This window comes from Microcaecilia unicolor, chromosome 1 (genome assembly GCF_901765095.1).
Source record: "Microcaecilia unicolor chromosome 1, aMicUni1.1, whole genome shotgun sequence".
NCBI lineage: Eukaryota > Metazoa > Chordata > Amphibia > Gymnophiona > Siphonopidae > Microcaecilia > Microcaecilia unicolor.
The window spans coordinates 48582076-48595004 of NC_044031.1; the positions used below are offsets into that span (position 1 = coordinate 48582076).

Genomic DNA, 12929 nt, shown 5'->3' on the forward strand with positions numbered 1-12929 from the left:
GGGAATAAAGAGGTGAGGATAAAGGACAGGGCAAGTGAGGTAGAGGTTAGGAGTCAAAAGCAATGTAAAGAGGTGGGCTTTAAGTCTGGACTTGAAGACGGCCAAAGACGAGGCTAGGCGCACAAGCTCGGGAAGTCTATTCCAGGCGTGAGGTGCAGCAAGACAAAGGAATGGAGTCTAGAATTAGCAGTAGAGGAGAAGGGACGGATAAGAGAGATTTATCTACAGAACAGAGTACCCGAGGGGGGGGCGTAGGGAGAGACGAGAGTGGAGAGGTACTGGGGAGCAGCAGAGTGAATACACTTATAGGTCAATAAGAGAAGCTTAAACTGAATACGGAAACGGATAGGGAGCCAGTGAAGTGACTTAAGGAGGGGGCTAATGTGTGCATAGCAACTTTGGTGGAAAATGAGTCGCGCAGCAGAATTTTGGACTGATTAAAGAGGCAAGAGATGGCTGAGAGGGAGGCCGGTGAGAAGCAGATTACAATAATCAAGACGAGAGGTGATAAGAGTGTGGATAAGGGTTCTGGCAGAATGCTCAGAGATGAAGGGACGGATTTTGCTAATCAAACATATAAATTGCGAGTGACCGTACTCACCCGCAAATGCGCAGTAGAGACCGAACCTTCAAGGAGCAACACTCCAAACCCCGCCTCCACCAGCAGCTCCTGTAACGAACGTAATGCAGCCAATAGGGAGGGGGCGTGGGAATCGGAGGAGGACGTAATGCACCCAATAGTGAGGGGAGGGGGCGTGGAAATCGAGGAGGGACGTAATGCAGCCAATAGGGAAGGAGGGGGCGTAGAAATCGGAGGAGGACGTAATGCAGCCAATAGGGAGGGGAGGGGGAGGGGGCGTGGGAAACGAAGGAGGACATAATGCAGCCAATAGGGAAGGAAGGAGGGGGCGTGGAAATCGGAGGAGAACGTAATGCAGCCAATAGGGAGGGGAGGGGGCGTGGAACACGGAAGAGGACGTAATGCAGCCAATAGGGAGGGTAGGAGGGGGCGTGGAAATTGGAGGAGGACATAATGCAGCCAATAGGGAGGGGAGGGGGCGTAGAAAACGGAGGAAGATGTAATGCAGCCAATAGGGAGGGGGCGTGGAAATCGCAGGAGGACGTAATGCAGCCAATAGGGAGGGGAGGGGGCGTGGAAATTGAAGGAGGACGTAATGCAGCCAATAGAGAGGGAAGGAGGGGGCGTGGACATCGGTGGGGGAGGGAGGGAGGATGGAGAAGATAACCACCATGTACAAGGGCACAGCAGGAAGTGGCGAGGCAACAAAAAAACCCGCAGCAGAAACCAAGCAGGGATCAAAAAATGTTCTGGGGCCAACAGAATAAGGTAAACAGGTGCATTCACTCGCAGCACACACACACACAAGTCCTGCTTTGCAGCATGAAGCAAAGACATAGCTGTCCCGCCCCTTTGGCTCACTGAACAGCACGAGTCAGCAGAAGGGGCGGCACAACAACAACATGTATGCGGGGAGGGGGGGCAGACCGGCACAAGACTGAAAAAACGAGCCTGCCTTTCAAACTGCTCTAACAACTGCCTAAAAGGAGACACTGAACCTCCACTGCCACACAGCTCCGACAACTGACTACAAGGAGACACTGAACCTCCACTGCCACACAGCTCCCACAACTGACTACAAGGAGACACTGAACCTCCACTGCCACACAGCTCCCACAACTGACTACAAGGAGACACTGAACCTCCACTGACACACAGCTCCAACAACTGACTACAAGGAGACACTGAACCTCCACTGACACACAGCTCCAACAACTGACTACAAGGAGACACTGAACCTCCACTGACACACAGCTCCAACAACTGACTACAAGGAGACACTGAACCTCCACTGCCACACAGCTCCAACAACTGACTACAAGGAGACACTGAACCTCCACTGCCACACAGCTCCAACAACTGACTACAAGGAGACACTGAACCTCCACTGCCACACAGCTCCAACAACTGACTACAAGGAGACACTGAACCTCCACTGACACACAGCTCCACCAACTGACTACAAGGAGACACTGAGCCTCCACTGACACACAGCTCCAACAACTGACTACAAGGAGACACTGAACCTCCACTGACACACAGCTCCAACAACTGACTACAAGGAGACACTGAGCCTCCACGGACACACAGCTCTAACAACTGACTACAAGGAGACACTGAGCCTCCACTGACACACAGCTCCAACAACTGACTACAAGGAGACACTGAGCCTCCACTGACACACAGCTCCAACAACTGACTACAAGGAGACACTGAGCCTCCACGGACACACAGCTCCAACAACTGACTACAAGGAGACACTGAGCCTCCACTGACACACAGCTCCAACAACTGACTACAAGGAGACACATGAGCCTCCACTGACACACAGCTCCAACAACTGACTACAAGGAGACACTGAGCCTCCACTGACACACAGCTCCAACAACTGACTACAAGGAGACACTGAGCCTCCACTGAGCCTCCACTGACACACAGCTCCAACAGCTGCCTACAAGGAGACACTGAACCTCCACTGACACACGCTCCAACAGCTGCCTACAAGGAGACACTGAACCTCCACTGAGACAGGGAGTACTAACAGCTCACAAGCACTCTCTCTCACTCACACACTCTCTCTCATTCACTCACATCACTCACTCACACACACAGAGACACCCAAGCACACACACACTAGCTGCTCACTTTCACACTCACTGTCTCTTTGGGAGGGCAGGGAACAGAGGACGGTGGCTTGACATGGGTTGAGGGAAGAGGACAGAGGAGGGTTGCTGGACATGGGGGGAGGACAGGGGACAGAGCGGCTTGCTACACATGGAGGTGAAATTTAAAAAACTCGCCCGTTTTAACGGGCTTGTGTTATAGAGAAAGAAACAACAGGTTTTGGCAATCTGTTGAATATGAGCAGAGAAGGAGAGACAGGAATCAAGATGACCTCAAGGTTTCGAGCTGATGAGACAGGGAGAATGAGAGTACCATCCACAGGATAGAGAAAGGGGGAGAGGAGAGGTAGGTTTAGGGGGAAAGACGAGAAGCTCGGTTTTGGCCATGTTAAGTTTTAGATGACGTTGGGACATCCAGGCAGCGATATCAGATAGGCAGGCTGAAACCTTGGTCTGGATGCTGGTTGAAATTTCAGGGGTAGAGAGGTAAATTTGGGAGTCGTCAGCATAGAGATGGTATTGAAAGCCATGGATGATATCAGAGAGCCAAGGGAAGAAGTGTAGATGGAGAATAAGAGGACCGAGAACAGAACCCTGAGATACACCGATTGGTAGAGGGGATAGAAGTGGAAGAGGGATCCACCAGAGTGTACACTAAAGGTGTGAAGCGAGAGGTAGGAGGAGAACCAGGAAGAACAGATCCCGGGAATCCAAATGAAGACAGCGTATCAAGAAGTAGGCTGTGATTAACTGTGTCAAAGCGGCGGGTAGATTGAGAAGGATGAGGATAGATAGAGACCTTTGGATTTGGCCAGGAACAGGTTGTTGGAAACTTTAGCAAGTGCAATTTCAGTTGAATGAAGAGGGTGAAAGCCAGACTGGAGTGGGTCAAGAACAGCATGAGACGAGAGAAAGTCAAGACAGCGGTGGTGAACAGCGCGTTCAAGTAACTTGGAGAGGAAAAAGGAGGAGGGAGATGGGTCGATAGTTGGAAGGACAGGTAGGGTCAAGCGAAGGCTTCTTCAGGAGCAGTGTGACCACAGCATGTTTGAAGGCATCAGGAACAGTCGCAGTGGAAAGCGAGAGATTGAGGATATGACAGATAAAAGGGGTGAGAGTAGGAGAGATGGTGTTAAGAAGGTGTGTAGGAATGGGATCAGAGGAACAGGTAGTTCGTTTAGAGGAGGAAGGAGAAGATGTGATGTTTCTTCATCAGTGACCTCAGGAAAGGAGGAAAAGGACGGAGGGGTTGAGGAAATAGGGGAAACGGACAAGGGGAAGGAGAGGCGGGGTGGTTTGTAGAGAATTCACGATTTATCTTCTGAACCTTGTCGTAGAAAAACTCAGCTAGGGTCTGGGGAGATAGGGGGGGAGTTGGGGGTGGAGGCACCTTGATGAGAGAGTTTAGTGTGGCAAAGACTAGTCGAGGGTTTGAGCCAAGAGAATTAGTCAGCTGGATGTAGTATTCTTCTTTGGGAAAGGGGATGGAGGGAGCATAGGGTTTGGGACATAGAGGATCAATGCTGGATAGCAAGAAGGTAGGAGACACATGGGACCAATGCTGAACTTCAGAGGGGGCATAGGGACACAGAAGGGAGATAGAGGGCATGGAGGGCATAGAGACATATAAATACATAAGTATTGCCAATACTGGGAAAGACCAAAGGTCCATCAAGCCCAGCATCTTGTTTACAACAGTGGCCAATCCAGGTCAGATCCCAAAAAAGTACAAAACATTTTTATACTGCTTATCCCAGAAATAGTGGATTTTCCCCTAGTCCATTTAATAATGGTCTATGGAATTTTCCTTTAGGAAAGCCGTCCAAACCTTTTCTAAAAGCTAACCGCCTTTACCACATTCTCTGGCAACGAATTCCAGAGTTTAATTACACGTTGAGTGAAGAAAAAGTTTCTCGGATTCATTTTAAATTTACTACATTGTAGCTTCAAATCGCATGCCCCCTAGTCCTAGTATTTTTGGGAAAGCAATAAACGAATGCTTCATATCTACCCGTTCAACTCCACTAATTATTTTATAGACCTCTATCATATCTCCCCTCAGCCGCCTTTTCTCGAAGCTGAAGAGCCCTAGCAGCTTTACTGTTTTCTCATAGGGAAGTTGTCCCATCCCCTTCATCATTTTCGTTGCCCTTCTCTGCACCTTTTCTATTCCACTATATCTTTTTGAGATGTGGCGACAGAATTGAACCCAGTATTCGAGGTGCGGTCACACCATGGAGCGATACAAAGGCAATATAACATCCTCAATTTTGTTTTCCATTCCTTTCCTAATAATACCGAACATTCTATTTGCTTTCTTAACCACAAGCAGCACACTGAGCAGAAGGGTTTCAACGTATCATCAACGACGACGCCTAGATCCTGTTCTTGGTCCGTGACTCCTAACGTGGAACCTTGCATGACGTAACTATAATTCGGGTTCCTCTTCCCACATGCATCACTTTACACTTGCTCACATTAAACCTCATCTGCCATTTAGACGCCCAGTCTATCAGTCTTGTAAGGTCCTCTTGTAATTTTTCACAATCCTGCTATTTAATGACTTTGTGTCATCAGCAAATTTAATTACCTCATTAGTTACTCCCATCTCTAGGTCATTTATAAATATGTTAAAAGCAGCAGTCCCAGCACAGAGCCCTGGGGAACCCCACTAACTACCTTCTCCATTGAGAATACTACCCATTTAACCATACTCTCTGTTTTCTATCTTTTAACCAGTTTTTAATCCACAATAGAACAGTACCTCCTATCCCATGACTCTCCAATTTCCTCTGGAGTCTCTCATGAGGTACTTTGTCAAATGCCTTCTGAAAATCCAGATACACAATATCAACCGGCTCCCCTTTATCCACATGTTTGTTCACCCCTTCAAAGAAATGTAGTAGATTGGTGAGGCAAGATTTCCCTTCACTAAATCCATGTTTACTTTGTCTCATTAATCCATGCTTTTGAATATGCTCTGTAATTTTGTTCTTAATAATAGTCTCTATCATTTTGGTAAAGCGGGCAGTGTTTCTTTTATTTATTTATTTATGTTAGAATTTCAACATAACATTCAAGCATGTACTTCAAAAAGAAATCATAAAAAGACAGAGATACAGAAAACCCACTTAATGGAGGAAATAACATCATTCATTAGTCCACAATATTGCTGAAGTCAAGCAGAAAATATAAATATAGAAAAGAAATAAAACCCTAACAACAAGGCAGAGGAATCCTATATAGTGACAGCCAGATTACATGCTAACCAAAGAAAACTACCATTGCAGTCGTACCAACCTCCCAAGCCACCAAAATTTCCAACAGTTGCTTAGGTTCAAGAAATAAATCACCACCACTAAATTTTTACATGACATATAACAGGAAATTTTAACAAGTATGATGCCCCTTATCACTAAGACCCTTGGGCAAAATCCCCCCAAAGAAGTCTTTACAGCACCTTGGTATCACCAAAGAAAAATCAGGAAACTTATACGAACATTAGAACCCAGAAATTGTGCATATACTGTTTCTTTTATTTCATTGCTCTTACACATACATGTACTTGTCATTATGTTTAGGTTTATTTTGAGAACTATATAGTGTATGTGCATAGTTGAACTCTTTGCTTCCTGGCACCTGTTGGGAGGGAGCTGGTAGCTTCTGGAAGGGAATGGAAAGCTGAAGAAGCTGGTAGAACATTGGGCGTGCCTATTATAATCAGTGGGAAGGCTCTGGTGGCATCATAATTCCCCCCCCCCCCCCCACACACACACACACACAAGTACACTATGTCCAGAAAAAGTGAGCCCCCTAAACATTTTTCAATAACAACCTCGAACCTGCACCAAATTAATTAAAATTTTTACATGCACAAAATGACATCTATTCGTATCACCAACGCCAAATTACATAGCAATCCCTCGTCCCATTTAAGAGATTTTAAATTTTTACAAACTGCTGTCACAAATCTCAGTTTACAACATGACTTAATTACTTATTTGCTGAGAAGTTCTGAGAGAAGAGGATGTTTCTGTGGGTAAGTGACATTATTTTATTCTGTACTTGGTAACTTAAAGATTGGGTTTAAAATAGGATTTATAGGGCATTGATAAACACAGAATCAAAAAAAAAGCAAACTTTATTAGCTAGTGTCCATACCCTTTCCCCCATAGTTTTAAAACTTGAATTTTCTGCCACAGCATTAACAGATAGTCTGTAGAAGGCACTGTAGGGCCTAGTTCAGTCTTACAAAATAAAAATAAAAGAGAGAAGCAAGCATTATTAATTAGTTTCCATAGTGTACAACACTTTTCCCCATAGTTTTAAACTGAAACCTTCTCTACAGGTAGAAACAACAGCCAAGAGTATAAAAAGGATAGTAGCAAGACTTAAACTGTCCTCGAAGAAAGTTATTTTCTGTTCCTGCCTGCTGAAGAGGTAGCACTGCTACTGACTTGAATTAGGTGTTAAATTAAGGGTTAGGATGGCTTTTGTAGTTGGTGATTCAATTATTAGGCATGTAGATAGCTGGGTGGCTGGTGGACGTGAGGATCGCCTGGTCAGTTGCCTGCGTGGTACAAAGGTGGCGAACCTCACACATCGCCTAGATAGGATTTTAGATAGTGCTGGGCAGGAGCTGTCTTGGTACATGTGGGTACCAATGACGTAGGAAAATATGGGAGAGAGGTTCTGGATGCCAAATTTAGGCTCTTAGGTGGGAAGCTGAAATCCAGAACTTCTAGGGTAGCATTTTCCGAAGTGCTATCCGTTCCACATGCAGGGCCCAAGAGACAGGCAGAGTTCTGGAGTTTCAATGTGTGGATGAGGCGATGCTACAGGGAGGAGGGTTTTAGATTTGTAAGGAACTGGGCAACATTCTGAGGAAGGGAGAGCCTATTCTGGAAGGATGAGCTCCACCTTAACTAGGGAGGGACCATGCTGCTGGCATCAGCATTTAAAAAGGAGATAGAGCAGGTTTTAAAGTAGAACCTGGAGAAAGGCCGGCAGTCATTCAAAAACACATGGTTCAATATGAGGTATCTTTCAAAGATATCGCTAAAACAGGGAAGACAGGGTATCCTGATAGCGAGGTTGCAAAAGGTATCCTTAAATAAAAATCAGACAAAAGATTGCAAATTGACACTGTCAACTACTGAGCAAGTTGTAAATAGGAACAAACATAGTTTGAAATGTCTATACGCAAATGTGAAAAGCCTAAGAAATAAGATGGAAGAGTTAGAATATATTCCACTAAATGAAAAATTACTACTACTACTACTATTTAGCATTTCTATAGCGCTACAAGGCATACGCAGCGCTGCACAAACATAGAAGAAAGACAGTCCCTGCTCAAAGAGCTTACAATCTAATAGACAAAAAATAAATAAAGTAAGCAAATCAAATCAATTAATGTGGACGGGAAGGAAGAGAGGAGGGTAGGTGGAGGCGAGTGGTTACAAGTCAAAAGCAATGTTAAAGAGGTGGGCTTTCAGTCTAGATTTAAAGGTGGCCAAGGATGGGGCAAGACGTAGGGGCTCAGGAAGTTTATTCCAGGCGTAGGGTGCAGCGAGACAGAAGGCGCGAAGTCTGGAGTTGGCAGTAGTGGAGAAGGGAACAGATAAGAAGGATTTATCCATGAAGCGGAGTGCACGGGAAGGGGTGTAGGGAAGGACGAGTGTGGAGAGATACTGGGGAGCAGCAGAGTGAATACATTTATAGGTTAGTAGAAGAAGTTTGAACAGGATGCGAAAACGGATAGGGAGCCAGTGAATGGTCTTGAGGAGAGGGGTAGTATGAGTAAAGCGACCCTGGCGGAAGATGAGACGGGCAGCAGAGTTTTGAACCGACTGGAGAGGGGAGAGGTGACTAAGTGGGAGGCCAGCAAGAAGCAGATTGCAGTAGTCTAAACGAGAGGTGACAAGGGTGTGGATGAGGGTTTTGGTACGGTGCTCGGAAAGAAAGGGGCGGATTTTACGGATGTTGAAAAGAAAGAAACAACAGGTCTTGGCAATCTGCTGGATATGAGCAGAGAAGAGTCAAAGATGACCCCAAGGTTTCGAGCTGAGGAGACAGGGAGAATGAGAGAGCCATCAACAGAAATAGAAAACGGGGGGAGCGGGGAGGTGGGTTTGGGGGGGAAAATGAGAAGCTCGGCGGGAGGAGGATAACCAGTGGGATACTGTCATACCGGGGTACAAATTATATCGTAGTGATAAGGTGGATCAAATTGGTAGAGGGGTAACATTGTATGTTAAGGAGGGCCTTGAATCAAATAGATTGAAAATTCTGCAGGAAACTGTTAATCTGATCATGAACCCTTGAGCCGAGGCCTAGGAAGGACCTTGGCCAAGGCCTAGGGTAGACCAAGTAGGCACTATGCAGTACTATGGCCACAAGCCCTGCACACTCAGGAAAATCAACACGCACCACCAGAAAAGGGAAATAGACCACTCATGCGGGCCACAAGGCCGATCGGGAACTCACTCATACAGAGTCCAAGAGTACGGGCCACAAGGCCAAACTGGAGCCAAATCATGGCAGATACAGACAACAGCCAGAGGAAGAGAATAGAAACAAAGGCTACACAGTAACCAAGGTAGCGGAAGGCAGTGCTCACAGAGAAAAAGGGAAAGCCAGGGTAAGAGCAGGACACTATAGACTCGGAACCTAAAGAAGCGAAGCTCCATAGAAATGGCCCAGCAGGAAAAAACAGACTGAAGGAAAAGACTGCTAGAGTCCCCCAAGCGGAGGAGGGCCAGAACCCACCAGGGCCAAATCAAACACAGCATGCCAAGGGCAAAAGCAGACAGAAAGAAAAGGCAGCTTCTAACTAACTAAACCAGAAAAGGGGAACAGAGCAGGGGCGTACTTGCGTGGGGCCACAGGGGCCTGGGCCCCCGCAGATTTTGCCCCGGACCCCCCTACCGCAATTAACCCTCCCTCGCCTACCGCCGTCACCTACCCCGAGGTCCACTTCCTCCGGCTTTTTAAAATATTGCTTCAGCTGGCAGGGGACCCCAACCCCCCGCCAGCCCAGCCGCAATCTTTAACTTTTTCATCCTCGTCGTGCAGCGCGCTGTGAAAGCTGCATGCATCTTTAGTTCCAGTTGGATGGAGTCCGACGTCAGACTCCATCCAACTGGATCTAAAGATGCATGCAGCTTTCACAGCGCGCTGCACGACGAGGATGAAAAAGTTAAAGATCGCGGCTGGGCTGGCGGGGGGTTGGGGTCCCCCGCCAGCTGAAGCAATATTTTAAAAAGCCGGAGGAAGCGGACCTCGGGGTAGGTGACGGCGGTAGGCGGGAGAGGGAGGGAGTGTTAACGGCGGTGGGGGGCTATAATGTGCCCCCTCACTCTAGCCCCTGCCCCCCCTACCGCCGAACCTCAGATACGCCCCTGGAACAGAGCTCACCAGAGCCAAATAACAAATGAGCAAAAGCAGACTACAGAGAAAGGCTGCTTTCAAATACAAAGACAGGAAAGAAGCAGGGCTCATAAGAGTACAGAAAGGGTTAAAGCAGACAACAGAGAAAGACTGCCTAAGTAGTAGTAGTAGTAGTAGTAGTTAAAGAGGCAGGGCTCACAAAAAACACAAACAATAAACACTGCACACAACCAGTTAAAACAGATACTGAGAAAGACCGCCTAAAAAGGCAAGGCTACACAAGAGTCAAATACCAAGCACTGCACATAAAGGGTTAAAGCAGACAAGAGTGGAAACAAAACAAACAAAGCAGGAACAGCTTACCACAGACAAGTCAACACCACAGCCCGGCAGGGAGAGTCAAGGCAGAGGAGAGACAACAGACCAGCTGCACTGTAGTGAAGCAATCAAGGAAACACTGTTTACAACCAGCACAAACAGAAGCCACAAACAAGGAGAAGAGCAAGCAAACTACAGAGAATATACCCTGTGCCACGAGCACAGACTAAGCAAGAGAACCAGAGCTCAGCTGAAAGGAATAACGCTAGACCTCCTCGGGTCACAAAGGTATCAATAGGCTCAGTTGCAGATTTAGCAGCTGACTGAGCTTGTTAGGTTGGCTGCTTGCCTCTGTTTCCCCACCTCAACGAGAACAGGCACGAGAAGTGTCTGCTAGCGGCTATCTGCCATATTTTACCTCCCTGGAGTGATTGCAGAAAGAAGGGATGGGACGACTTCCCTATGAGGGAAGGCTAAAGCAGCTAGGGCTCTTCAGCTTGGAGAAAAGGTGGCTGAGGGGAAATATGATAGAGGTCTATAAAATAATGAGTGGAGTGGAACGGGTAGACGTGAATCACTTGTTTACTCTTTCCAAAAATACTAGGACTAGCAGCCATGCAATGAAGCTACAAAGTAGTACATTTAAAACTAATCGGAGAAAATATTTCTTCACTCAACGTGTAATTAAACTCTGAGACTGTAGTAAAGGCGGTTAGCTTAGCGGGGTTTAAAAAAGGTTTGGATGGCTTCCTAAAGGAAAAGTCCATAGACCATTATTAAAATGGACTTGGGGAAAATCCACTGCTTATTTCTAGAATAAGCAGCATAAAATGTATTGTATTTTTTTGGGATCTTGCCAGGTACTTGTGACCTGGATTGGCCACGGTTTGAAACAGGATGCTGGGCTTGATGGGCCTTCGGTTTGTCCTAGTATGGCAATATTTATGTACTTATGTTAATTTTAATATGTTCTGTAGAGCCAAGGCCACCTGATTCCGGAAGGGTCTAATGGGCATGCATGACCACCATATATGTAGATAAGAGCCCACTGCAGCAAAACCCCAGCATTAGTTCCCACTAAAAGAGCTGGATCTAACCAGATCCAGCAGTCCTCTCCAGAAGGGAAGAATCTAGCCAGATCCAACATTAATTCCCAAACCCACCACATAAGGACTTGGATATACCCGGATCCAGCAATCATTCTCACAGAAGGGCTGGATCCAGCACTTGTTCTGACTAACCTGACCCAGCATTTGTTCCTGCCAGAAGGGCCGAATCCAGCACTCGTTCTCACCAGAGGGGCTGCATCTACCCAGATCCAGCACTCGTTTCCACCAGAATAGTAGTTGTATTTTTGTTTCTCAAAAAAGATCCATCTTTCCCAGTGGGAATAACAGCTGGATTCTGGTGAGTCAGTTTCAGTTGTAAATTACAGCCAGATTCTGGAGGATTCAGCCCTCCCCACCCCCGATTCCCAAGAATAAGGCCCCTGAATTTCCTGATTCCACCTTCTGGTGGGCATAAGGGTGAGATCTGTGGATCTAGCTCTCCTGTTATGAATAAGTGTGGATCCTGCAGGATCCAGTCCTGGTTAGATTTAGAGCTGGATCTAAGTGGATCCAGACCTTGTGGTGGGAACTAGTGCTAGGTTTGGGTGAATCCAGACCTTGTGCTGGGTCTGGATAGATGCAGCCCTTCTGGTGAGAACTAGTGCTGGATCCAGGTGGATGCAGCTGTTCTGGATGGAAGGAGTACTGGATCTGGGTAGATGCAGCCCTTATGGTGGGAAGGGGTGCTGGATGGATCCAGCCCATATGTTGAGAATGAGAGCTGGATCCAGCCCTTCCACTGGGAATTAGTGCTACCTTGCTACTGGTGCTCTGGGTATGGCATCGCTCCACGCCCATTTAATCTTTGCAGGAAATGCAGTTTGCACTGACCTAAGTGGGAAACTCTGTTTGCATTGTTTTTTTTGCATTGACAAAAACGTTCAGAAGAATGGATGATTTGAGTATGTGGCCAAGCAGGAAGATGGCACATGCCATGGTCTCCCCCGCCCCCCCTTCATCTTTTAGAAATCTACACGCAGAGTTTCAAGATCTTGATCGTGCTCTGTGGGTATTCTGGTGACCTGCTGATGACCAGTAAGGGTCAGATCACTTTGTTGATCATCACAGGATTTCTGCCACAGTGCTGGGATATCAGATTGCCCAGACTCAATGTGAAGGGAAAAATATGTGTGCTCTCATCTTCAGCTACAAAGGACACGTGGTCACTTTTCCCTGCTTTTGCTGGGAGTAAATGTTTGCTTATAATGTGTTCATGTAAAATTTAGATATTTAATTTGTGTGTGCACTTTTCTGCACTCTGTCCTAAACATACTTCCAGGAGTACATCTTCTAGTGAGGCTAAAAGTGTTTCCTTAGTTTTACCTGGCTTTTCCTTTTTTTTTTTTTCTTCAGATCTTTATATTTTCATTGCTGCAATATGTTATAATTGTGATCTAGCCTTAGGTAAAA

The 12929-nt window shown here is 46.5% G+C and overlaps 1 protein-coding gene across 4 annotated transcripts in view; it reads left to right on the forward strand.

Annotated features, from left to right (window-relative positions):
* The window catches only part of LOC115465994 (tubulin delta chain-like), a 145908-nt gene that overhangs the window by 15714 nt on the left and 117265 nt on the right, over positions 1 to 12929 (forward strand). The window lies entirely within an intron of this gene.